The 25,308-nt window shown below is 50.0% G+C and overlaps 1 protein-coding gene and 1 non-coding gene across 2 annotated transcripts in view; one reads left to right on the top strand and one right to left on the bottom strand.

Moving 5' to 3' along the window:
- CDH13 (cadherin 13) overlaps nt 1-25,308 on the bottom strand; it is a 1,034,759-nt gene that overhangs the window by 444,928 nt on the left and 564,523 nt on the right. The gene's annotated exons all lie outside the window — the stretch shown is intronic.
- Nucleotides 1,586-1,668, top strand: TRNAL-CAG (transfer RNA leucine (anticodon CAG)). The gene has a single exon. It is a non-coding gene; the product is annotated as a tRNA-Leu (tRNA).

Genomic DNA, 25,308 nt, shown 5'->3' with positions numbered 1-25,308 from the left:
TGTATCATGCTTCCGTAGCTAATTGTCTGGAACAGTTAAAGGGTGGATGGGTGTTTTGAAATGATCAAGCTTCTGTTTGCAGTTCTCACACCTTCTCCCACCCCCTTTACATCTCACAAAGATCCAGGCAAATTCTCCAACTACTTTCCGCTCATTGGTTATTGAATTCACCCTCAGCTTAACCCAGAGTCTGTCCCATCACAGGTCTGCTTATAAGGAAGCCACGGCAGGAAGTGTCAACGGTGTTCTCAAAGATGCCAACGGCCCGATTCTTACAAGTGGGATGCTGAATTACATTTTCTAATGGCAAGGCGGCTGCTGATCATTTAATTTTTCTTTGTTGTGGATTATCTGGATGGATCCAACACAATCACAGGGCCATGGAGAGGGAGGAGAGGGGAGGGGTTAAGTGATACTTCATGCGAGGACTTGATCGGTGGCTTTGAGGAAAGCGGAAAAACCCACAAGACAAGGTGCCCTGGTGGTCACTAGATGCCCTTCTGACGTGGACTTCCTCTCTGCGCTCCAGAGTGAACTCAGATTTTCAGGCACCTTGATTTTAGGCCACAGAAAAACACCTTCAACTTTACTCCTAGAAAAGCATACAGGGTCTGGAGAGATAGCACAGCGGGTAGGGCGTTTGCCTTGCATGCAGCCAACCTGGGTTCGATTCCCAGCATCCCGTATGGTCCCCTGAGCACTGCCAGGAGTAACTCTTGAGTGCAGAGCCAGGAGTAACCCCTGTGCATTGCCAGGTGTGACCCAAAAAGAAAAAAAAAAAGAAAAGAAAAGAAAAGAAAAGCATACAAATGGCCAAGTTCAAATTGTGAGAGCAGGAACAGGGAGCTAATATGTCCCCACATGGATTGTCTGATCGGGAGCACTTTTTAGAGTGACAACAGGTGCCATTGGCAACTGCCCAAGAACTGTAAGTAGGAGTCAGAAAAGTCTTAGGTGAATAAGACCCTGGGGTCTCTCTGTCGGGGGCTCACGAGTACCTGACGGCTTTAGGACATCACCCCCACTTTCAGGCTCTCGTGTATTGCTCGAGAAGTCACCAGTGCAGCCCAATCCTGGTGCAGGAGAGACACTAAACAAACAGACGTTGGGGAGCAGAAGAGGGACGTGGCCTTGGCATCCATTTTCTCCCAACAGACTATTTTTCGGTAGACTTTTGCAAATATGGATGCGGGACCCACGATTCAATTCTTATTTGTCAGTCATTACCCCTCTGAAATTGCTTTTCTATGACAGTAATCCAGATTTCTCTTTGACACCAATCACTCGCATTTCAAGTGATTTCTCTCAGCTTTATTCATTTATCAAAGTTGAATCTCATTATGGACCAACTCCTGGAGAGTTCCCAGGGAAAAGGTATTTTTAAGCTCTTGTAAAGTCCTTTCACCTGCCTTTAAATAGCTCCGCCTTTAGTTGGTCTGGATGTGATGTTTACAGCTCTCTCTCAAAACCATCAAAGGGCCAATAAAAGTTCCTTACTTGCTAGATTATTAATTAAAGACTTTGACACAATTATCAAATGTTATTTAAAAGCTTAGACCGCTCGGCCATCCTGACGCCTCGAGCAGTCAGGATGGCCGAGCGGTCTAAGGCGCTGCGTTCAGGTCGCAGTCTCCCCTGGAGGCGTGGGTTCGAATCCCACTTCTGACAAAGCTTCAACTTTTGGGCTGGAGCGATAGCACAGCGGGTAGGGCGTTCGCCTTACACGCGGCCAACATGGCCAACCTGAGTTCGATTCCTCCGCCCCTCTCGGAGAGCCCGGCAAGCTACCGAGAGTATTCGATATGCCAGACACAGTAACAACAAAGTCTCCAATGGAGACGTTACTGGGCCCGCTCGAGCAAATCGACGATCAACGGGAGGGCCTTTACCTTTACCTTACCTTTATTTAAAAGCTTGTTCTGCTCAGAGCTATAGTGCTTCTTTTTCAGTTTGGAAATTTGCTTGTGGAGCATGTCTTCCATCAAACCGAGTAAAAACCTTCTTTAAAAAAAAAATTTGCATGCTTGCTCACAACCAGGCTGGACTTTGAGGGCATTTTTTGATTGAACTTCCGAAGTAACTTTAATTATGTGGAAGAAATATATGCAGATATTCAAAATAATTTAAGCAGCTTGAGAAAGTTCCAGTGAACATCGCTTTCTCAAGAGGGGGCAGAGGCTGAAAATTTTAATTGATTCAAGAAGAGTTTATAGAAGTCCTGGATGCCGGAACGATGCCAGATTCATTACGGATATGAACAAGGGTTAGAGGGATTTTTGTGCAAAGGTGACGAATATGATACTTTTGAAAACAAAGCCAGAGGAGAAAATTACTGGGAATTTAATTTTACTTGCCCTTACCCCTGTTCAAATTAAAATACAGAAGAGTGGAATAGAATGCACTGTTTGTGTGTTTTTAAAAACAGATCATGAAAAAATAAAAAATTAAGTATTAAATTGTGCCTTATATGAAACATGATATTCTCTTAAAATGGAGGTTGTCATATAGCTATTTAAATTGCAGCTAAATAAAATTCAGGTGGATTAGAGTAGTAAGAAAAAAGAAGTTACTGAATATTAATTCACAGAGTAGAAAGGTAGTGACATTATAATTTGTTGTGTGAATTATTGAGCAATTAAGCTACTTAGATACATGTTTAATATGACTAAATATCAAATACAGATGAAAAAAATGGAGAAAACTGTTTGCATCATGTAGGATAACATGCTTCTGTCCTTCCTGCATAGCCTCAGGAATAGTTGATAGTTGATAAGTTTATTGGACTGAGGAAAAGAGAAATACACCTTAAGGAGGTATTTTGCCTGGGGCAGTCAGGAAGGGCTTTCTTATGTTGATTTGGCCACCTGACTAGGTGAAGTGTCAGCCCAGACTAGAGTGGAGTTGGAGACAAAAGAGAGTGGAGAGACAAGGGAGCTGGAGAGAGAGAGAGAGAGAGAGAGAGAGAGAGAGAGAATTTGTGTGTTTGTGTGTATGTGTGTGTATGTGTGTGTATGTGTGTGTATGTGTGTGAGTGTGTGTGTGTGTGTGTGTGTGTGTGTGTGTGTGTGTAAAACAAAGCTTTAAGGGCTGGAGTGATAACACAGTAAGCAGAGCCTTTGCCTTTCAGGCAATCCACAGCACAGGCTCAATCCCTGGCATCCCCTATGGTCACCCAAGCACTGCCACGAGTGATCCCTGTGTGCAGAGCCAGGAATCAGCCCCGAGCACACTGGGTATGGCCCCGCTCACCCCCACCCCCCAATAAAATAAATAAATAAAGTGAATTATTTAGTAACACAATGCTCATTTCAATCCTGCTCAAAAGTAGGAAAACCCACACACCACACAAGGGGTTTCGACAAATTAAATGGTCGTCCGTGCTCAGAGCACAGACTTTTTTTTTTTTTTTTTGCTTTTTTTGAGTCACACCTGGTGATGCACAGGGGTTACTCCTGGCTCTGCACTCAGGAGTTACTCCCGGTGGTGCTGTCTTCTGAGGAAACGTTTTCGAGAACGGAGAACAAATACATGAACGGCGTGTGTTGTGGGCTGAAGTCATTGATCCAACTGCAGGGGAGCATGGTGCTATCATCAGAGTTTTGAGACGCAGACAAAGGTGTTGTACTTGGAAGCTTACACTCAAATAACGGGGGTCTCACCATGGCGATCTGTCTCTCTGCTTCTCTGTACTTTTGAGCACTTCCCATAAAGGAAATGCTCTTTTCAGCAGGGGAAGGAGAAGCTGTGAAAGGAAGGGTGATGAGGACGGACAGGCGGCTCTGGAGTTGGTGGCCTCGAGGACATGGGTGACTCTCGAAGCAGCAAAGGGCACTAGTGAGTGTTGGGGACAGCTGGGGCCGGTGCCAGGAAGGCAGGATGAAGAGATAGGCTGGCTCTCTCCATTACAGGGTGAAGAAAGCCCAGTGCACAAGACAGAACTTCCTCGCAGGGGCTCGGCCTCACCGGCTTCCGTCCCCGGCCCCTGCTGGCCTCTGGGGAGTTTCTTGCAGCATCTCACAGAGAAGATCCGAGAAGCAGCCGGAGCTGAGATTCCTGGCGCGGCCTGGAGCTTCTGGGAGATTTAGCTTCCATGTTCTGGTTTGACCCCTCTGTGCTGCCACTGAACCTTTGTACTGACTCTCTTAGCATCTCGGTTTCCGCATCTTTAATCAGGACTGGGGCATGGGGCTGGGTCTGGCCACACTCATGCCCGATGCCCGGATGGTGCCAAAGCAAGAGTGGTTGCCTGCAGCCCCCCGTGACGTTTGTGAAGCAGGAAAACGGGCCTTAGATATTGGGCTTGGATGAGGCTGCCGAGAAATGAGCCAGGGGACATAGGCCTGCTGGGTTCCTGGTGACACGGCCTTGTCCCATCTCTGGATGAAGAGAGAGGACTCGGCTAAGGCCCAAGCTCCACTCAATCTCCCCATCCTGTCTCCCCCCGCCCCATCCCAGAACCCTGTGATCTGAGGGAGGAGGCCAGTGCTCAGCTCTCATCCTTGGGCCTCAGTTCTGAGGTGGACCCTGGTTCTCAGTCCAGCCCCCTTTATTTATTTATTTATTTACTTGCTTTTTGGGTCACACCCAGAGATGCACAGGGGTTACTCCTGGCTCTGCACTCAGGAATTACTCCTACCAGTGCTCGGGTGACCATATGGGATGCTGGGAATCGAACCCGGGTCGGCCGTGTGTGAGGCAAATGCCCTCCCCGCTGTGCGATCACTCCAGCCCCCCAAGCCTCCTTCTGTCAGGGCTGTGCACCACCAGGTCCAGGCCCATGGACGCACGGAGTTATTCTTGATCCCTGCGGCAAGTTGCGGTCCCCAGCATTGCCTGGGCGTCTCCACCACCCAGGGCTGGCTGGCCAGCAGTCCCACTTCAGATGCACACTCTGACCTCTGAAACAATGGCCACTACTTCCTTTTGTAAATTAATTTTTTTTGTTTTAGGGTCACATCTGGCAGTGCTCAGGGCTTACTCCCAGCTCTGTGCTCAAGGCTCACTCCTGGCAGGGCTCAGGAGAACCAGATGGGTTGCCAGGGGACTGGATGCAGGCGGGCAAGTGCCCTTCCTGCTGTACAATCACTCTGGTCCCTAATTAAATGTTTTATTTGGAAGTAATTCTCACTATATGCCGGCATAAGAAATAGCACACAGAGATACGGCACCTCTACCCGTTCCTCGCATTTGACAGATGGCGACGCAGGAGTGAGCACACGCAGGGCACGGCCATGGAGATAGTCCTGAACCGACTCCCATTCTCTCCGTCTTCTCTGAACCCGTGGGTGTGTGCACCTGGATATTTAGTTCTATGTTTCTATCTGTCATGGCAACCGAGAGCAGTTTTTTCTCCGGGGCTCATATTGGAGAAGGCGCTTTCAAAACTATTACGCGCACCTCACTCAGGTACGTGGCCGAAATCAGTCAAACGGGAGCCTTGAGATCTTTGCTCACAGCAGGACATGCTGGTGGCCGAAGGTGGGGTCAGCCCAAGATTCCTTTGGTGATGAATGGAGGAAGAAAACATTGGCTGCGACAGTGGGGCTCGTGTCGCTTCAGAAAGGAAGGGGGTCTGCCATCTCCCACGCAGGGACAACCCAAGAGGGAACACGTGAACGCGGTCACAAGGGTGGCTTTGAAGGAGTGAGTGGCCGAGTGTCTGGGCTGAGAGAGGAGGAAGGTGACTGTGGGGGCTCCCAGTCACGGGGTGCTGGGGAGGAAGCTGTGAGGAATGAAAACTGCAGTTCACCTCTGCAAGACGGAAAGCTCTGGAATCTGTTATATAACAAGAATATTATTCAATTATCTGATTGCACACTTAATTACCCTGAGGTTACTTATAAGATAATGTGCTTGGGATTATAGGAAGCTGTTGGAGCGATAGCACAGTGGTAGGGCGTTTGCCTTGCATGCAGCCAACCCGGCTGAGACAGGTTCGATTCCTCCACCCCTCTCGGAGAGCCCAGCAAGCTACCGAGAGTATCTCGCCCACACGGCAAAGCCTGGCAAGCTCCCCGTGACGTATTCGATATGCCAAACACAGTAACAAGTCTCACAATGGAGACGTTACTGGGCCTGCTCGAGCAAACTGATGAAGAACGGGAGGACAGTGATAATTGCACACTTAAAATGGCTAAGATGGGACTTTGAGACCATGGGCAATTTTAATCATACACCCGCATAGAAAACCTTTACTTGGCATGATAATTGTCTGTACACTCCAGTGACACAGTTCTCTGGGAACCAGCCCTGAGGATTCCGTGGTGGCTTCTCAGTTGGGTTCAGGAATCTCTGTGCTGTCACCCAGAGCTGCTCTGGCACAGAGGCCTGGGGACTAGCCTCGGGTGGCATAGGGAAAGCTCAAAGCTACTCATTTTCTCATCAGACAGAAGGTTCGAAGACCCCGGGGAGGAACCCTGGCTGAGGCAGCTTGCCTCATGAGGCACACACCTGACAGATTCACTTTCTGGGGATGAGCCCTTCAGGGGGAGCAACAGAGAAGCTCAGGATGATCTGAGCTGAATGGACCCCAGCCACGGGCCATTGAGCCTCCCACCTAAGTGAAGCACATCTCAAACCAAGAGGAGAAGCCAGAGGGTCTCTCTGCATGAGACACACGCACAGTTGAAGAAGTCGGGGGTCTGTCAACCTCTTGGAAGGCCTCTTAACCCACGTCCACTGTGGCAGCTGGGCCTGTTCACTGCGGCATCTCCATCCCACCTCTTCCACCTCTCACCTACCTGTGGGTCTCGTGATGGTGCCCTCATTGCACAGTCTCACGGTCACCTTTCAAATGTCAACTGGACCTTTAACCCTCCTGCTCCCAGAATAGCCGCCTCAACTGTGTCCCAGGTCCTTGGTGCCTACAAGTTGCCATTGCAGCCATGGCCACACCTTGACCACATCTTTCATCTCTCCTCCAGGTCAGTCCAGTCTAGTCCCACTCCTCCTTCCTGGCATTCAGTAGGTTGGCCAGTGACCATATCTCAGGTTCTGTAAGGCGCTGGCTCCTTATCTACAACACTCATTTGCAAGGAGGTTTTGTGACTTTCTTCCTTCATTTCATTCCTATCTTCCCTCTATTCAGTGGGCCAAGACAAGGCTGGCCCAAAGCAGCCATTTCTCCATCAAATGTGCCTCTCTTTGAGCACATCTCTCTCTCTCTCTCTCTCTCTCTCTCTCTCTCTGTCTGTCTCTCTCTCTGTAATAGGCTATTAGGCAAACATTTCTACCATCTCTTCCACTTCCAGCACAGAAGCTGATGAGAAAAGGAGATTCTCCTGTTTGCTCCTATGGCACAGTGGAACAGGCCTTTCCTCTAGCAGATTTCAATAAATGCGACAAATGAACAATGAGTGAGTTAAGGGCTTTGAATCTATAGGAAAGTCATTTTTTCCCTAGAGAGCCAGATCAATAGACAAGAAAGAAGTGACACAAGTCTTTTGAGAATTCCATGAGGGTGAGCCCAGCTAAAAGGCAGTACATTAAGGATTCAACAAAAGAACATTCTGCCTGTTTCAGAGAAACCAAGTTCAGTGAAGATGTTACAACTGTCTCAAGTGTAAAAAATATACACGGGATTACTCATGGTTTTCCAGTGACTGATAGAAAATGACTTTGTTCTGACACACATATCACTAATAAGCACATTTAAATGAAGTAAAATAAAGCATGTGGAACTTAATACAAATTTTAGCTCTCCAAAGCTCACCAGTGATTCCATCTGTCTCTGCCTTATAAATGGAACCATGAAAGTTCAAGGAATTGACTCAGATTTCTTATGCAAGTCCCTCCTTACCACTCCTATATTCTTTGTTCAGCATTTCTTCTCTGATAGTTTTATTGGTGAAATAAAAAAAAATGCCTCAACAGGGTCTAGAAAGATAGTACAGTCAGAAACAAGGCGAGTTCCAGGTTTGATCTCTAGCAGCCTATATGGCCTCCTGAGTTCCACCAGGAGTGATTCCAGAGTGCAGAGCCTGGAGCAGGCCCTGAGAACCATCCGTTGTCCCCCTTCCTAAATCCAGCCCAAGCCAACCCAATCTAAGCCAACACAACACAACCTGACACAACCCAACCCAACCCAACCAACCTAAGCCAATCCAACCAAACCCAACCCAACCCAACTCAATCCAACCTAACTCAACCCAACCCAACCCAACCCAACCCAACCCAACTTAACCCAATCCAACTTAACTCAACCAAACCAAACATTCCTCAAACAGCCACACCTGACCTTGTCATGCTCAGGTATATTCTATTTGATTCTTTTCAAATTCCACCCTCACTGTTCCAACTTCTCTCACGTGTCCAGGTGGCCCCACCCCAGTCTGGGGCACAGAGTTCCTGGACCCAAACCAGAGTCCACATGGCAGTCAGCTTGCCTTGGGCTTTGCTCTGAACCCAGCAGCTTCCCGGGCATGGCCTGGGAAGTATTTAACCAGCCCACCATGAAGGTGCCCATGTAACTCTGCTCAGACGCACCGTTTCTGTTTGCTTTTGGCATCAATGAGGACACGATGCAAGTATCGGCCTGCCCAACAACCCGGATTGTGTTGCTGATGGCCCAGAAAGTGGCTGTCACCATAGAAGGGGTCAGTGAGGCCAAACCATCATCTGTCTGACATGTCCCTCCTAGCACATGAATTTTGTTAGGTTGGTCTGCAAAACTTTGCAAAATGTGTAGGCTGCAGGTTAAAAAAAATAGTGGTAGCTCCAAACGGTAATAGAGGTAGCTGGCCATGGTCCTGAACCGGGCAGCCAGCCCTTCGAAGGCATATTTCTTTGCCACGGAGTGTTCTGTCCTGCAACGCATGTTAAACACAGACATTCACGTGAGAGCCACAGGTAGTATCACTGGCATCAAAGTGCTAGACCTGGGGCAGTGCTGAGACTGTCGGTCCTCTGGGGATTTTCTCAGGAAGGGAGGGGTTCCTTATGAGAGAGGAGAGATGCCAAGGTTTGGGTAAGTTTTAGTATCAAGACCTTTCTAGAAAGAACAAAGAAGTGATTTTGTTTTGTAGTTTAGTGAGAAATAGAAAATGTTGTCTTTGGGGAAGATGGGTTAGAAAGAAATTCCCTGTACCTCACATTGGGTTTATCCCAAATGCATTCTGTTAATGCTTCACATTCAAATGGTTCTTAATTAAGTCTACTGATTTGAAGTGCCTTCTTATTCTAAAATTTCCTTATCTTTCCATCTGGCATATACCAACTTCTCTCTTTCCTTTTTCAGTTGAACAGATCATTTCATATACCTAGTATTTACGGAACATTTATATGTTTGTGTATGGTTGTAAGAAAGAAGCTGTAAACTTCATTCATCAAGGGAGTCCCGGCTTTAGTGGGAGAGTAAATGAATGGAGTTATTTCAGTGCTACCAAAGGCAAGCAATCATGGGAGAATGTGTGTTCAGTGATGAAAGAGCGGTTCACTTTTTTGTATGGTAAAGAAATTCTCTTGAATTAGGTGTGAGTTAAGCTGAATTCTGAAGGAGACTTTTAAGACATCCAGGTTGAAGTGAAGCTTGGGGTTTTGGGGAGAGAAAAATATGAGTGTGTATAAAGTTATTAAGTACTTAGAATACTCTAGACCTGAGGCCAGCAAATTATAACCCATGGTCCAAATCTCACGGCAGAGTCTGGCAAACTCCCCGTGGTGTAACCAATATGCCAAATACCAGTAACAATGATGGGTCGCATTCTGAAAGAGCCTCGAGTATGGCACTTTTAAAAATCTCAGGTCTAGGATGAAGGAGACGTTACTGGGGCCTGCTCAAGGCAATCGACGAACAACAGGATTATCGTGATCATGATCATCCAAATCTAACCTACAGCTTGTTTTTGTGAATGACATTGTGGGACACAGCCACGATCATTCACCAATTTGTCACTTAGGGCCTGGCTGGCTCTGAAGCCAGAGACTTGAGGAGTGCAAAGGAGCACACATGACTCAGAAACAAACGCCAACGTTTGAATCAGTTGATCCTTTAAAGCAAAGATTTTATGACCACTCTTTTAGAACACTCTGTGCAAAAAGAGGAAGTAGTAAAATGCCCAGGGAGAAATATAAATATCCCCCACCCCTTTTGCTTGTTCTAAGAGGAGTTTTTATGTAGATCACAAACCCAACTTGAAGTCTCTTTGAACCAATTCTCCTATTATCATGAATTGACTCTACAAATAAACTGCATTCCTGTTAGAGCTCAAGCTACGAAGAAGGTTTTGATTTACAATGTTTAACAAATAGCCCAGGATTGCAGAGATAGTACAGTGTGGTAAGCCAATTGCTTTGCACGCAGCTCACCCCAATATGATTCCCAGCTCTTTTTTTTCTTTGCTTTTTGGGTCACACCCGGTGATGTTCAGCAGTTACTCCTGGTTCTGCACTCAGGAATTACCCCTGGGGGTGCTCAGGGGACCATACGGGATGCTGGGAATCAAACCTGGGTTGGCTGCATGCAAGGCACACACCCTCCCCGCTGTGCTATCGCTCCAGCCCCTGATTCCCAGCTCTGTGCCGGGTCCCCGAAGTCCCAACAAGAGTGGTCCCTGAGTGCAGAGCCAGGAGCAAGCCCTGAGCACTGCTGGGTGTGGCTCCCCCCCAAATAAGATTTTTAAAGTTCATCCAGGGACCTGACAAAGCGGGTCACCCTGTAACAGTGATCAAACAAGGAAAGTCGTAAATGGAGCCCACGCTGGGTGTTGAAGGAGGTGCCCAGGAGACTGCTCGGATGAAAGGGACATGAAAGGGAGAAGAAGGGCTGGCACCAGGGCCCGCAACTTTGAAACCTGCTCAAGAGCCAGAGGACTGGGCAGGACAAAGCCACTGGAAGGTGGATGCGGCGGGCACTAAGGCAGCAGGAGGGCCTGGCCAGCAGGACCATGCTGGCCACGGGAGACAGTGTGTCCTCTTTCCCAAGGCCACTTAACACCACTGCAAGCGCCCCATGGAGCCTCTTTGGAAAGGAGCAGCCCCCTCTCGGTGGGTAAGTGAGAAGGCAGTGCGTCTGCTCTGAAGCATAATCCCAAAGCAGAGGAGCACGGCTGGCTGTGAACATCCGTACAGGCAGAGGTCTGTGTGGTGAGGGACGCCGGAACCATGGCAGCCTGCACGGGGAGGAGAGGCCGGGCCAGGCCAGATATGTTTGGGGAATGTCTGCGGGTGTTAGGTGTGAATCATGAGTTATGGGCGTGCTTCAGCCTGAAACCAGAGAGAAATACCAGAAGGTTTTTTCTCATGCACCTAAGAATGCATGGGACACTGAGAGGGAGGGTCTGGGCATGAGCTGCTCACCACCTGCAGCTTCCTGGGCGACCCAGGGCCGAGGCTTGACTGGCTTCTCTGGGGTCTCGTCTAAGAGAGGCGGATGGGGAGGACTGGGAGGCAGAAAACATCACTGACCGCCGGGCTGCAGGGAGATGCTCAGGGGACGGAGTACTTCTGGCCACTCTGCAACGGCCACCTGGGGCCCATGGGTGCGCAGGAGGGGCCAGTGTTGATCACAGATCACTGCATAGTGCTGGCCAGGCCCAGAGAATGTGGACAGGGCGATGCCAAGGTGCAACTTGTCAACCTTCAAAACAGGCTGCGTGAGTTCTCTCGATAAAGCAGTTTGAAATGAAACCTGGGCAGGACTAACAGCCGGGGGTAGTGGAGGGATTTGCAGGTCATTATTCCAGCAGACACGTGGAGAGGGGCTGATGAGGACTCAGGAAGGATGATCAGAAAGGGAAGCCTGGGCGATGTCACGGAGGGGTGCGACGTGACTTCCTTTCTGGGTTACTGAAGGAGAAACTGGTGTGCTGTTTAGAACATTTTGAGAAAGGTATGTTCTACTAAATTTTGATGTTTGGAACCAGAGTTGAGAGCAGGAGCTTTGGGCCTCAAGCCTAAAATTGTCACAGATTCAGCCTCTCAGAGAGTCCTCAGCTTCCCCACCCCTCACCCCATTCACTCCGCTGCAAAATAGCAACAGAAGGTGCCGGCGGCCTTCGAGGGGACAAGGAGACACACGGAGCTCAGGGTCGTTTTCCGTGCTGAGCCAACGGTCTTCTGTGTGGATGGCAGAGTTCAGAGAGATAAACACTCACAACCGAAGCACGAAGGATCTGTAATCCTTCTCTGAAATCTCATGAAGCAGTTCTTAACTCCCGAGGGCTGCAGAATCACTGTTGTGAATATCAATGATTAATTATAACCTGTGGGTGCCTGAACAGAAGGAGACTGCTTTGACATTCTTAATGATGGTGGCTTCAGAGGCTGGATGAAGCTTTTTTTTCTTTTTTTGCTTTTTGGGTCACACCCGACGATGCACAGAAGTTACTCCTGGATTTGCACTCAGGAATTACTCCTGGCAGTACTCGGGGGACCATATGGAATGCTGGGAATCGAACCTGGGTTGGCTGCATGAAAGGCAAACGCCCTCCCCACTATGCTATCACTCCAGCCCTCGGATGAAGCTTTTAAAAATAAATACCTTTAGTGGGAGAAATTCTAGATGCCTTGTTCTTCTCAGGTGGGTCTCTCTCTGGTCCCAGAGGTGATTCCCCCCCCCCCTCGGGGTGCCGTGGCTCCCTACCAAGGCCTCTGTGAGAGCTCGGGCCTCCTCCTGCACCTTACACCACTTGGGCCCCATTGGCCCCTGCATCATTTGAGGGTATAGACTGGTTTTGTGTTCTGTCTCCCTCCTGAGGAAATCAACCAGTAAGTGAACAAATGAACAATAAGTGAATGCGCCGAGGGCCTTGGCACTCCCCCTTCTTTTCAGAAGTGAGACTTGAACCATGCACCCTAAAGTGAGCAACCCCCCTGGCTGCCCAATCCATCAGAGCAAGTCGCAGTGCAGTACGCCCACATCTGTCCCCCAAGTTACTTCCGTTTCCAGAGATGGGGCGAGGATTACTTCCTGTTAGCTGCTCCAGAGAGTCAGTGGCTGTCCTGCCATCTCTGCCCTCCCCAGCAGAGGACCTGAGCCTATATGGAGGCCTTGGTCCCGTCCTCAGGGATTCTCCTGGGTTCACTGGTGATGGCGCCCTCCAAGGCTGGAGAGTCTTTCGCTAAGTGAGTCTCCAGCCTACAACCAACCATGTTCAACTTCCAGCTTCTTGCTCGTGGTGGGAGCTAACCCTGGGGACGCTCCTCCCACAGTTGACCCTGTTTATCTCCATTCTAAGCTTCTGCCTCCAGTGATCACCTGGTTGACTCGACCCTGAAGTTCATAGAGAGAGAGTAAATTCTCACAATGCTGGAAAAAAATTCTTCTTTGTCAGCCTCTTAAAGCATGAGTGGTCCAATAAGGCAGTGGGTTTTTCTGAAGAAACCTCAGGTGACATGACAGCCTGGTGACTGTCATCCTACCTGAAACCAAGTTCCTGTAATCTTTCACTTCTCTAGTCTCCACAGCCGTATTTCCTCCACCCAAAATAAGGCTGAATAAGAATTTCCTTTCCTCTCCACATGTCCCCTGACTTCCGGTGACTTCCTAGGCTACAGCTATTTAGGCTGACACACTGTCTGGGCACCTCTCCTCACATCCCAAGTTAGGGAATTTCTCAACCAGGATGCTTGTCACCCCTTTCTCTTATGCCTTTTGCAAGAGAAACAACCAGGTGTAGCTGTTAGCAGTCAATGATAATTTAAATATTTCCATCACCAATGAGTGATGGGTGCCATGTTTGCAAATCGATCCGTTTGCTGGGCTGCTAATTAATTCTGCGAAATTACACATTGTCAAGAGCTCTCTCTGGCTAAGTCTGTCGAGAAAGTGGTCTTCACAGTCAACTTTAGAAAGGCAATTCCAGGTGACCTGACCTGAATTAGCATATTAATCAGGGACAATTGTCTCACAGGGGAGCAAAGCCCTGTCTGAGAAGTCCAGGCCAAGCCCTTTACAAACTAGTTTTCAAAATGCAAGGTGAGACCGAAGCAAGGCCCCTTAATTCAATCTCCTATTTGCATTCCGCAGGCTTTGTCCGTGAACTCTGAGAAATGTTTCATTAACCTCCGCTTCTCATCAAAGCATTACCTGGTAGTATTATGTGGTTTAAGTCCCCTTCAAGCACAGCTAAACTCATAACTTGGCACTTTTCTAAAAGCTTCAAATTCAAGCGAGAATATTTGCCTGGAGTACTTTTTTTTCTTCTTTTTCTTCTTCTTAGAACTATTCCAGAACAGCTCCTAAATCTTGTTTCCTGAAATTCAGTAACTTCCAGCTCTCATCATCAAGCTCAAGCTAGGCTCCAGTTTGGGGCTGAGGGCTGCTGTTGTCATGGTTTCTGCTTTTCCTTCCTCACACGGGGGCCAACGCCCTCGAGTGTGCAACCGGGACTTGCCACAGGAGGCTCTTAAAAGCAGCCGAGCTTCTCGTGTGCTCCGATCTGCAGCATTAACTATCTGGAAAAAAAATCTTCAGAGTATTTTATCAGGACAAACTATTGGTTGTCATAGAAATATGAGGGTTATAAAACACCATTATATTGGGAGCTGCAGAGGAAAACACTCGCGGAGATGCTAGTTTTAAATGGTTTGTTTCTTCTTCAGATCTTCTTGTCTTAGTCTTAAATCAGGCACACAGGCCATGCCCTGTCCAGCCTGCATGCCTCTGTGGCACCAGGATCCTGTGACCGGTGATGCCCTTCCCAGATAGATCTCACACCTGCTTTCTGGAAATGGTCCAGAGGTTGGTCTGGGGGCCAAGGCCCGTCCGGACGTGCCGGCTGCGCCCTGTCCCATGGGTGTGCTGGTCGGAAGGCAGGCGAGACTCTGTCTCTACTGGCCTGCAGCCAAGCTGGGTGGGGCTTTTCATTTCCTCAGAGCTCTGAACAAACAGGCAGAGCTCCGGGAGCCGAGATCCACTCACTTTCCCCCCAAATTTGCCCTGTCCTGACGTTCGCTCAGCTCCTATACACACTGTGCCCGCCCGGGCTTCTTTTTTATTCTTATTTTTAATTTTTTTACTCCTGGTGGTGCTGGGAATCGAACCTGGGTTGACTGCATGCAAGGCAAATGTCCTTCCCACTGTACTATCGCTCCCTCCCCGGTTTAGAGAAACTTTTTTTTGGGGGGGTTTTTTGGGCCACACCAAGCGATGCTCAGGGTTAATCCTGGCTCTGGACTCAGGAATTACTCCTGGCGGTGCTGAGGGGACAATATGGGATGCCGGGGATCGAACCTGGGTTGGCTGCATGCAAGGCAAATGTCCTCCCTGCTGTACTATCGCTCCGGCCCCTAGAGAAACTTTTAAGGCACCAATTGAAAGGTGTTTTATTGAGTGAATGGAAGTGTTGATTGAAATGAAAGATTGTCACAGGGTAAGTGAAAAGTATTGGGAGAAGGCATCAAATTATATGCAGTTATATTGACTGAGGGAGTAACATCAATACACACTTGCTGTTCTGCAAGTGGAAATGAATCCTCTTTGCTGTACAGTTATCATTGAATAAAGATATGCAAAGTTGGTTTAATTTGATAGATGCAGTTCTTTTCTGTTTTTCCTTTTCTGTGAGGGGGAAATATTTTGGCTTACCTGACAGTGCTTAGGGGCTACTCCTGGCAATTCCTGGGTACTGTACTGGGATGGCCACATGCAGGGCAAGCACCTTTACTAGTAGAGCGGTAGGGTGTTTGCCTTGCTCGAGGCCAGCCTGGCCGAGCCAGGTTCGATTCCTCTGCCCCTCTCGGAGAGCCCGGCAAGCTACTGAGAGTATCGCGCCTGCACAGCAAAGCCTGGGAAGCTACTCGTGACGTATTCAATATGCCAAACACAGTAACAACAAGTCTTACAATGGAGACATTACTGGGCCCGCTGGAGCAAATCGCTGAACAATGGGAGGACAGTGCTACAGTGCTACTTTGTTATTGAATCACCGTGAGATATAGTTACAAAGCTTTCACAATTGAGTTTCAGTCATACAATGATGGAACACCCATCCCTCCACCAGTGCACATTTTCCACCACCAATGTCCCTAGTAACCGAGTCCTCCCATCCGAACCCTCCCCTTGCCTCTACAGCAGACAATTTCCCCCATACTCTCTCTACTTTTGGGCATGGTGGTTTGCAATACAGATACTGAGAGACTATCACGTTTGGTCCTTTATCTGCTTTCAGCACACATCTCCCATCCCAAGGGATCCCTCCAATCATCATCGACCTAGTGACCCCTTCTCTATTCCAGCTGCCTTCTCCCCCAGCTCATGAGGCAGGCTTCCGATCGTGGAGCAATCTTCCTGGCCCTTGTGTCTACTGTCCTTGGTTGTCCGTCTCCTATTATGCGCCCCTGGCTTCTTAAACTCCACGATGATCTCCTTCCCCAGTTCCGTCTCCTCCCTCACCTGGCGTATTCCTTTGCTTCTCCTTTTTCTGTCATGGCTCTGCATAAGTGACATGATGTTTTATTAATCCCACCTCACTCCTCCATCACTAGTTTTGTTTAGTGATTTAAATCTTCTGCTCCTGTTTGTAATGAAGAATATTGATGATTTCAATATTTTCTCGTTCTCTCTCCAACAAATAGTGAAGCAGTGGTTGACAGTTCCCTGATGCTCCATTGGCGTGACCAGGCCCAGGAGGCTAGACAGTGCTCCCTCAGGGGGTGAGGTCAGGGCGTGGGGAGGGGCTGCATCTCTTCCCACCCTGGTGCAGATTACTGGCATCTACTTTGCTGGTGACAAATGTGGAGTGGACCCCTTCCGAGGCACCAAATGTGGGGAATGAAAGTCAGCAGTGGGAAGACAGCAAGAGCTTGGCATGTCAATCTACATGTCCATTTATTTTTCACTTGATCACTTGACTTCCCGTTAATCGTCAATTTGCTCGAGCGGGCTCCAGTAACATCTCCAGTTGTCCCTGTCGCGTGCTAGTGTAGCCCAATGGTGTCTGTTCGTTCTAGGAACACGAAGAGCCTCAAACCAATCATTCATGATCTTGATGAAGAAGTCTGATCATATTTACTTTTAATATTTATTGATTTTGGCTTTGGGGCCACCTCCAGCAGTGCTCAGGGCTTACTCCTGGTTCTGGGCTCAGGGATGACTCTTGGTAGGGCTCGGGGTCGGGGGATGGGGTCATATGGGCTGCCAAGGATCTGTCACACTGGACGTGGCCATGTGCAAGGTTGGCACCTTGGCCCCTGGCTGCCTCTCAGGCCTCAGTGTGTGTTTTAAATAGGGCTTCTAATTAGCCTCCTTTTGCTGAGGAGAGGGCCACTTCCTGTCTGTTTGGGTCACCAGAGAGCCAGGACTGAGCCTAGCCGTTGGAGTCCCAGCCACTCCAAGGTGGAGCTCACTATCTGCTCGATCCTTGGTCCTCCTCGAGCCCCGTTTAAACCCCACGTTTCCCAGGCATTACTCAGAGTCTAGGACACGAGGGGATGTGGAAAGATGCCTTGGAGTCCCGAGGTGATGATCAAAAAGGGTAAAGGCCATTGCAGAGTAGAGATGCCTGTGTCAATGCTGGGTCTGCAGCTCCGTGGCGCTTCCCTCACCCCCAAAGCCTTGACTGAGGACGTGGCTGCCGTGTCGAGACCTGGGAGTGGTGGGCAGCGGCGGCAAGGACCCAGGCCCGCTTAGCCATGTTGGGGAGGAGGCCGCAGGGACCTCACCCCCCAGACACTCCCACTGGGGCGGGGCGTATCAGCCACTCACGGTTGCTGGGAGCACTGACTCTGGGCTCAGGGTCAAGTGCTCACATACGTGGGGGGAACTAGAATTCACCCCTCCGACCTTTCCAGGCTACCCCCGATAGCTGGAGCAGAGGCTGAAGACAAAGAGGACACGAAGGTCTGAGAAGCCACTGGACATCAACACAGAGGGTGTAACAACGAGCTGGGCTCACCCTGGTGCTGAGCGCGAGTCGTGTGTTGTGCCAAGTTTCAGATATAGGATTCACAGACGTAGTAAAGGCAGTAGCAGAGCCACACGGAAAGGACCCCCAGGAAGTCCACATGGGCACCCCCATCCCCTTCTGTGGTCGGGAGGGATGGCACCCTTCCACAGAGCCCTGGATGCATTTGGCCATGCACAGAAGGAGACACAGTGACCCTCAGTGGGCGGCGCTGGGCTGGGTCTGGGACTGGTCCTTACCTACACAGCACAGCAGTCGTGAGCGGGCGTCTGAGGCTGCTGGGAACCCAGACGGTTCCGACCTTCTCCTGGTTTCCAAGCAGAACACCTGCTTTTGCATAAACCCAGAGGCATGGGGTGCAAATGTTTCCTAGAGATCTGGGGGTCTCTGCCTGTGATAAGGGTTTGAGGCATCTGCAGGACATGGATTCCTAGAAGGTGTGTCCATCACTTGGGTAGGGGGCTGGCAGGGGCCGGAAGGCACAGCCCACACACTGACCTGCCACCTCGGGATCTCCGCCCACCAGGGGTTGTACAGAACCCATTTATCTCCCTGACAGTCTCCTGGGCTGGGGGCTGTATCCTGGACCCCAGAGGGCCCCCACAGCCATGTCCCCTCACTCATCTTCATTTATCTCGTCTCTTACTAAGTCTCAGTCTTGTATGTAATACCACATCATTTTTGCTATTTCTCCTGTCTATTTCTCTCATCAGTTGTTATCCATTAAGATACATTTGGAAAAAAAATTCACATTGGTGTGAATCATTATTCCAGCTGGGAAAATAATTGGTTAAAAAAAAAGAAAAGGAAGAATAGAAAATATTCTAGATTGCCAGTTTCCCCAAAGTGTGGTGGGGGTGAACAAAAGTTTATTAAAAATAAATACTACTAGACACAACATGCATAGCTCATTACACTTGGGCATGTTTTTGATTAGGGCAATGCCAGACAACAGTTTCTCAAATGAGATCTGACAGCAGGTAAATTACACAGTGTAAGGGTTTAAGTTGATCTACAGAACAACAATGTCTTGATCATAAATAGGATTTGTGTGCCGGAAAATACATTCCATCATTAATGAAACAGACAAATGAACTGAGAAACATCACATTGCACCATCCTTTTAAGTAGCTTACCTTAGCAATGTAATACGGGCAGTAAGTCATGCATAAACCCCCGTGAAAGCTCATTAAGTCAGGATCAGTTTATTCAAAACAGCACATATTTCAAATCACTGCCCTTCTTTAGCCAATTCTAGGCGCGATTGTTTAATAACATCAACTAAAATCATGGAAACGAAGGCCGCTGTAATTCTCTTTAAGCATCTCTCTTTAAAAATCTCATCTGAGAAATAGAAAACACCCAGCACTTCGAAATTGTTTTAGGTAGGTTAAAACAATATCCTCTGTGGCTCTCAGCTGACACTGACCAACATTCTAGTCTAACGTTGTTTCTTCCAACGTCTTCCTAGGCTTGGCCCTTCCGCTTTGGGCTCAGAACTGCTAAAACTAGCATTTTGCCTTTGCTTAGTTTTAAAGAACCCTATTATTTATTTAGTTAGTTAGTTAGTTATAAGTATGGGATAACCTTCCTGAAAATGCAGTTGATAGATTTCTGGTGAAAGCCAGTGGCGATCTGCTTATGGAGAACACTCCGGTGCTTTGAGTGGGGGTGAGAACCGGCTGCATTTATCGAGTTGGATATCAATATCCACGCTTGCAGCATCCACAATCTCAAAGATAATTGCTCTCCGAGATCTCAAGTCACCGACGCATCTGTCAAAATATCATTAGCTGTGAGATCTGCCAGTTCTTCAGACTCTAGGCCCCCCGTCAGGGAAGGGCTGTAATTTATGCAGTGTGCCGACTCCACAGAAGCCAAGATATTTACAAGCGTTTAAGAGAGTGATAAAGCCGTGGCCAGGTGCCTGGGCTGACGCGTGACTTGCGGGAGGACTGAGCGAGTTCTCTCTACCTGCCACCCATGTCGTTGAGTTGTCTACTCCCTGGGCCTCCCAGAAGTTGGGGGTGGTCCCCCAGTGCCTCCCTAAAATGGTCCCCCGACCTGCCTTTCCCCACGGGGGGCGCACTCAGACACAGGGGCACGTGGCTCACATGCTGGGTGGGGAGGGCCGAGCTCCCGGACCCTGCCCCACCCGCTGTGACTCCCACCACATTTTACACACAGGTGGTGGTTTAGGTTGGAAAGAACAGCCTTTCAGCTGTTCTCAGATTTATTTTTGTCCCGTGATAGGATGCGGGAGAGCGTTGCTGTCCCTATTCGGTAGGGACACCCGGGGCTCTGTCAGCCCCAGGACTCGCTCCTCTGATCCTGCTCCAGAGATAGCCCAGGCTCCAGCCTAAGCCAATTGGAACATGCCCTCCTGGGAGCAGGAAGCAGGATGCAAGGTGTGTGCCAAGGGCTGGGGGGTGGGAAGGAGGATTTATTCTAAAAGTAGCTCTCCCCAGCGCGGCGCCTGGCTGGGGTCCCCAGAGCTGTCCTTCCTGAGACCCTGCTGTCAGTTTTGAAATCTGCACACTTGAGCGGGCCTGGACGCTGTGGCCTTCCCACTGCCCACATTGTCCACTGGGTGTCTGTGCTAGGAGCAGAGCCCTGAGGGCACCCCGGAGGCAGCGTCCAGCTCCTCAGAGCCACCCCACCCAATCAGAGCTGCACAAACCCACTAATGTCATCCTACACATGGACTCCAGAGGAGACGCAGATGCAGTCAAGAGCACAGACGCTGGGAACAGAAACGGCCAGTGAGCCAGTGGGAGGAACCCCAAAGGTGGACATGTCCGGTGCCAAGATTCTTTGTTGGGAAGCAGGACCTCGGTCTGCCAAGTTAAGAACTGTCTAGGTACGAGGAAGAATCCAGATGAATCGGAAGGTTCCATCCCCAAGCCAGACCTGGCTGTGTGACCTTGCACAAGCCGTGCCCGAGCTCTGGCTTCTGACAGTGTAGAGGGCCCAGGAGACAAGACCGCTTGGGGTACACACGGGGGTCTCCCGAAGACCCGGGACACAGACGGGCCCGTGGAATGTCTCGGGAAAACGAAAGATGGCACCGTCAGGGGGGAGGGAGGAAATTTGGTTCCCATCACTGACTGTACATCCCATGCCATTCCGGGCCTGGCTGCACACTTTGCCGCCACTTGGCTCAGCCCACCCCACCGCCAAACAGCCTCCATCCCCAGCGGGGAGCACATGGGCTGATGAGCGGGCAGGCTTGTCCACGCCCTGCAGACGGTCACCCAGGGACACGGACGGGCCACCCAGATGCCACTGATTCCTCAGGCACACAGGAGCCTGGGAGGCAGGTGGTGTAGAAAGTGATACGGTCGGCTAGCATGGACTGGCCGGGCTCTGGTGAAGGGCACTGGGTAGCCAGGGAGGGGGCGAGTGGTGCAGGGAGAGCCTGTCCTATGGCTGGGGACACGTGGAGAGACCAGGCGGCTGAGCAGCGTGTGAGGACGGGATGTCTCCGAGCTGGCCCTCACTTGGTTGTCCAGGGGCCCTTTATGGCTCAGAAGCCATAAAGGCAGGGAAGTGGTCAGTCGCCTCTCACTGCGCCCTGCTCTGCCCTCACTCGTGTCCCACCCCCAGGGGACAGGTCACCACCCAGTGCCCGCACACGCAGGACGATGGATTCCCAAGGACTGAAGAGAAGAACTAAGTGGGATTCCCAGGGAGCAAAGAGCCGGAGGTGACGCGGGCCGGGTCTGAACAAGGGCAGCTTGAGGGCGGGAAGCCACAGAAAGGGGACCGCACGACCACGGGTGCCTCAGCCCACAAACCTGGCTCTTTGACAAGGTTCAGTTCCCGGCAGCTGTCCCCGTTAGAGGTGCACGTGTGAAAGTCTGGCTCCTCGCCCTGGCTCTATCCACATGTGCACACGCGTGTACACACACGCCTACACGCCCCCTGCGTCCTTGCACACTCCCCGTTCCCTGAGGCTCAACAATCACAGAAACTAATTTACCTTATCAAAAATGCAATTACTCGGTATCTTAGACTGCTATTTACTTGACAGCCTTCTAATTTTCTCACTTTTACCTAATTTGACAGGGAATATTATAGACATAACTAGTCTTTCAAAATGACTTTCACAAGGCGAGTTCACTTGCTAATTGACCCTCTGTGATGGCAATTTATGAAACATATTCATTTCATCTGTCACTTCCGACACAGAGTCGAGGTGGAAATAGTCCCGGATGCATCGGGCTTGGAGAAGAAGAATGTGGAACTTCTTAATTAATACATGCTCAGTCTTTCAACCGCCGAGACCGGGCGGACTTTGTGCTCACTCCTCTGAAGCGGCGACCCCTGTTGTGAGTGTTCTGCTATCCCTCGATGATTAAGGAGACACCTTGGGATCTGAATCACCACCTTGAGGAGGAGGCAGCTGTCTGAGGGGTTTCTGGAGTCCACACAGGCCACGGCCAGCTGGCCGACTGCACCCCCAAGTTGCTGCGGCAGAGGCCTTCCCAGCAGCTAGGGCCCCGTCATTCCACCTGTGGAGGCCCTCGGAGGCTGAACCCACACCCCCGAGGAAAGGCAGCTGGGCCAGGATGCCAAAGGACGCCGGGCAGAGACACAGCCACAGCGTGGGCGTGCCTTGGTGTGGCCTCGGTCTCCAGCCACAGCCAACCTTGGGAGCCCAAGGGGATGTGGGAGCGCCCTGGTAGGCTGAGAGGACAGGGCTCAGAGCTCAGGGTGCCAGCGAGTGGGGAGGGAGGGGGCAGAGGGCAGAGAATCCTCACCAGGGGCTGAGTGCCCCAGGGCAGGAGGAGGGAAGCGTGTGGGCAGTGAGGGAGCGTGGGCAGTGTGGTCAGTACAGACAGTGTGAGACTGGACGGAGTGGACAGAGTGGACAGTGTGGTCAGTAAGGAGAGTGTGGACAGTATGAGAGTGGACAGAGTGAACTGTGTGGTTAGTATGGATAGTGAGTGTGTGAGAGTGGACAGAGTGGACAATGAGGTCAGTACGGACAGTGTAAGACTGGACAGAGTGGACAGAGTGGACAGTGTGGTCAGTACGAACAATGTGGACAGTGTGAGACTGGACAGAGTGGACAATGTGGTCAGTATGGACAGCATGGACAGTGTGAGTGTGTGAGACTGGACAGAGTGGACAGTGTGGTCAGTAGGGACAACGTGGACAGCGTGGTTAGTATGGACAATGAGAATGTGAGAGTGGACAGAGTAGACAGAGTGGACAGTGTGGTCAGTACAAACAGCATGGACAGTGTGAATGTGTGAGAGTGGACAGAGTGGACAATGTGGTCAGTACGAACAGTGTGGACAGTGTAAAACTGGACAGAGTGGACAGAGTGGAAAGTGTGGTCAGTACGAACAATGTGGACAGAGTGAGACTGGACTGAGTGGACAGTGTGGTCAGTATGGACAGCATGGACAGTGTGAGTGTGAGAGTGGCAGAGTGGACAGTGTGGTCAGTACGGACAGTGTGGACAGTGTGAGTGTGTGAGACTGGACAGAGTGGACAGTGTGGTCAGTACGAACAGTGTGGACAGTGTGAGTGTGTGAGACTGGACAGAGTGGACAGTGTGGTCAGTAGGGACAGTGTGAGAGTGGACAGAGTGAACAGTGTGGTTAGTATGGACAGTGTGGACAGTGTGAGTGTGTGAGAGTGGACAGAGTGGACAGGCCCCAGAGGAAGGCACTTACCCGGCCACCAGGGCCACATGCCCGGCCAGTCCCCTGCCCTGTTCCCCCAGTGGGCCCAGCGTCCCCTCAAACTCCTGACCCCTTACCAGGCCTATGCACGAGGGTCTTCAAGATCCAGCAGGGCAGAAAGACCAGCTGAAGCCTCTCATCCCTGCCCGGCCCGAGCTCGGCACTTTCCCTATTGTGGGGGGACGCGGCCTGGACACTGCGTTTGGGTTTGGGTGGATTTTTGACGTGGGTTTCTACCCCACAGCCCAGCCCCGCACCCCGCCTTCATCTGCCTGGCCATTCACACCCCCCAAGACACCCTTGCTCCCTTTGGAGGAGGAGGCCCACCTGGCTCCCAGCTGGAAGGAAGGTCATACTTGGGGGCTCAGCAGATCAGGACTCCCCACAGGACCAAATTCATAAAAAGGGAAACAAGAAGGACCTATTAGACCTGCCCCTGGCCTCATCATTTATGCTTTGTCTGATCAAAAAAAATATCTATATAATTAAAAAATATTTTTTCTTTCTATCAAGCATCTTCCTAATAAATCCCCTAAAAGGTCATCCCTGGCTTTGAGCTAAGCAGAAAATATATATGTTTAAGGGAAGAAAGACTAAACTTTCATGTGACAGAACTGGTAGTATGGTATTAGGAAGGCTGTTTCTGTTGTTGCTGTTAAAATAGCAAAAACAAAAAAAAAACACATGCTGAATAGTAGTAGTAGAATATATAAAAGTATGTAAAGGTCTATTTATCCAGTATTTTCCACAACACTTATAATAGAAGCATATTTTAGGCCTTTTACAATGAGAGCCATTTGACTTCTGATTGAGATAATCCATGCCAATACTTTACACACGGAATCATTAAAAAATGCAAATTATGAAGGTGGCAAGCGGCAATGTTCTCATCCGTCATGAAAAATACATATTTTGAGTGAGTGTTGAAATGTGTAATCTATACTTCATAGATCTCCGGGTGGAGGCGGTGCCACCACCAGCTCCAGGGCAGCCTGTGTATTATTGGAAAATAATTACTCCCCCGCTCGGATGCGGTCCCGGATAATAGGGCAAAAATGCTGTTCTGAGCGATAGCGTTTCGGGAGAGAGGAAAATTTCTTTTTTCACTGACTTGCATCAGTGGAAGAAAAAGGCAGAGGTGTGTGTGTGTGTGTGTGTGTGTGTGTGTGTGTGTGTGTGTATGTGCATATATGCATATGTGCACATGTGTACATCCATGCATGTGTGTGCTCGGATCGGGACTGGGCCACCTCCACCCAGATGCCCCATCTTCTAGTAGCTAGTCATTACACCCGCCAACTGCCCCTGGCGCCATGTTATCCTATCAACAGCCAAGACCAAGGGATGGACCCAGCTTCTAGAAGAGAACAGCACAGAGTCTCCTACCTCCGTGCCTGGCTGTCCTCACTGGGGGGCCCCCTTGGAGGGGGGCAGGTTGAGTTTCCCTCCCTGCCCTGAGCAGATCCCTGGCAGCTGAAGACCTCCAGTTCAAGCCACAGCCATGCTTAAGACCACTCTTCACACGTTCAGACGAGCCTCACACGTGAAGGAACCGGCAGAGGAACCCAGGTATGCAGGACCCGGGGCTGAGATCTCCAAGCCTGCTCGGATCAGTACTGGGCCTCCTCCACCAAGATCCTCCATCTTCCAGTAGCTAGCTGTTATACCCACCAACTGCCCCCGACGCCGTGTTATCCCATCAACGGCCAAGACCCAGAGACTATAAAACCCAGCTCCTGGCGCAACCTCTTATTGTCTAGTTCTCACTC

Source organism: Sorex fumeus, unplaced genomic scaffold (assembly GCF_029834395.1).
Source record: "Sorex fumeus unplaced genomic scaffold, SorFum_2.1 ptg000122l, whole genome shotgun sequence".
Taxonomy (NCBI): domain Eukaryota; kingdom Metazoa; phylum Chordata; class Mammalia; order Eulipotyphla; family Soricidae; genus Sorex; species Sorex fumeus.
Note: the sequence above shows the minus strand (reverse complement) of the source record. Positions and strands in the feature narration are given on the sequence as shown.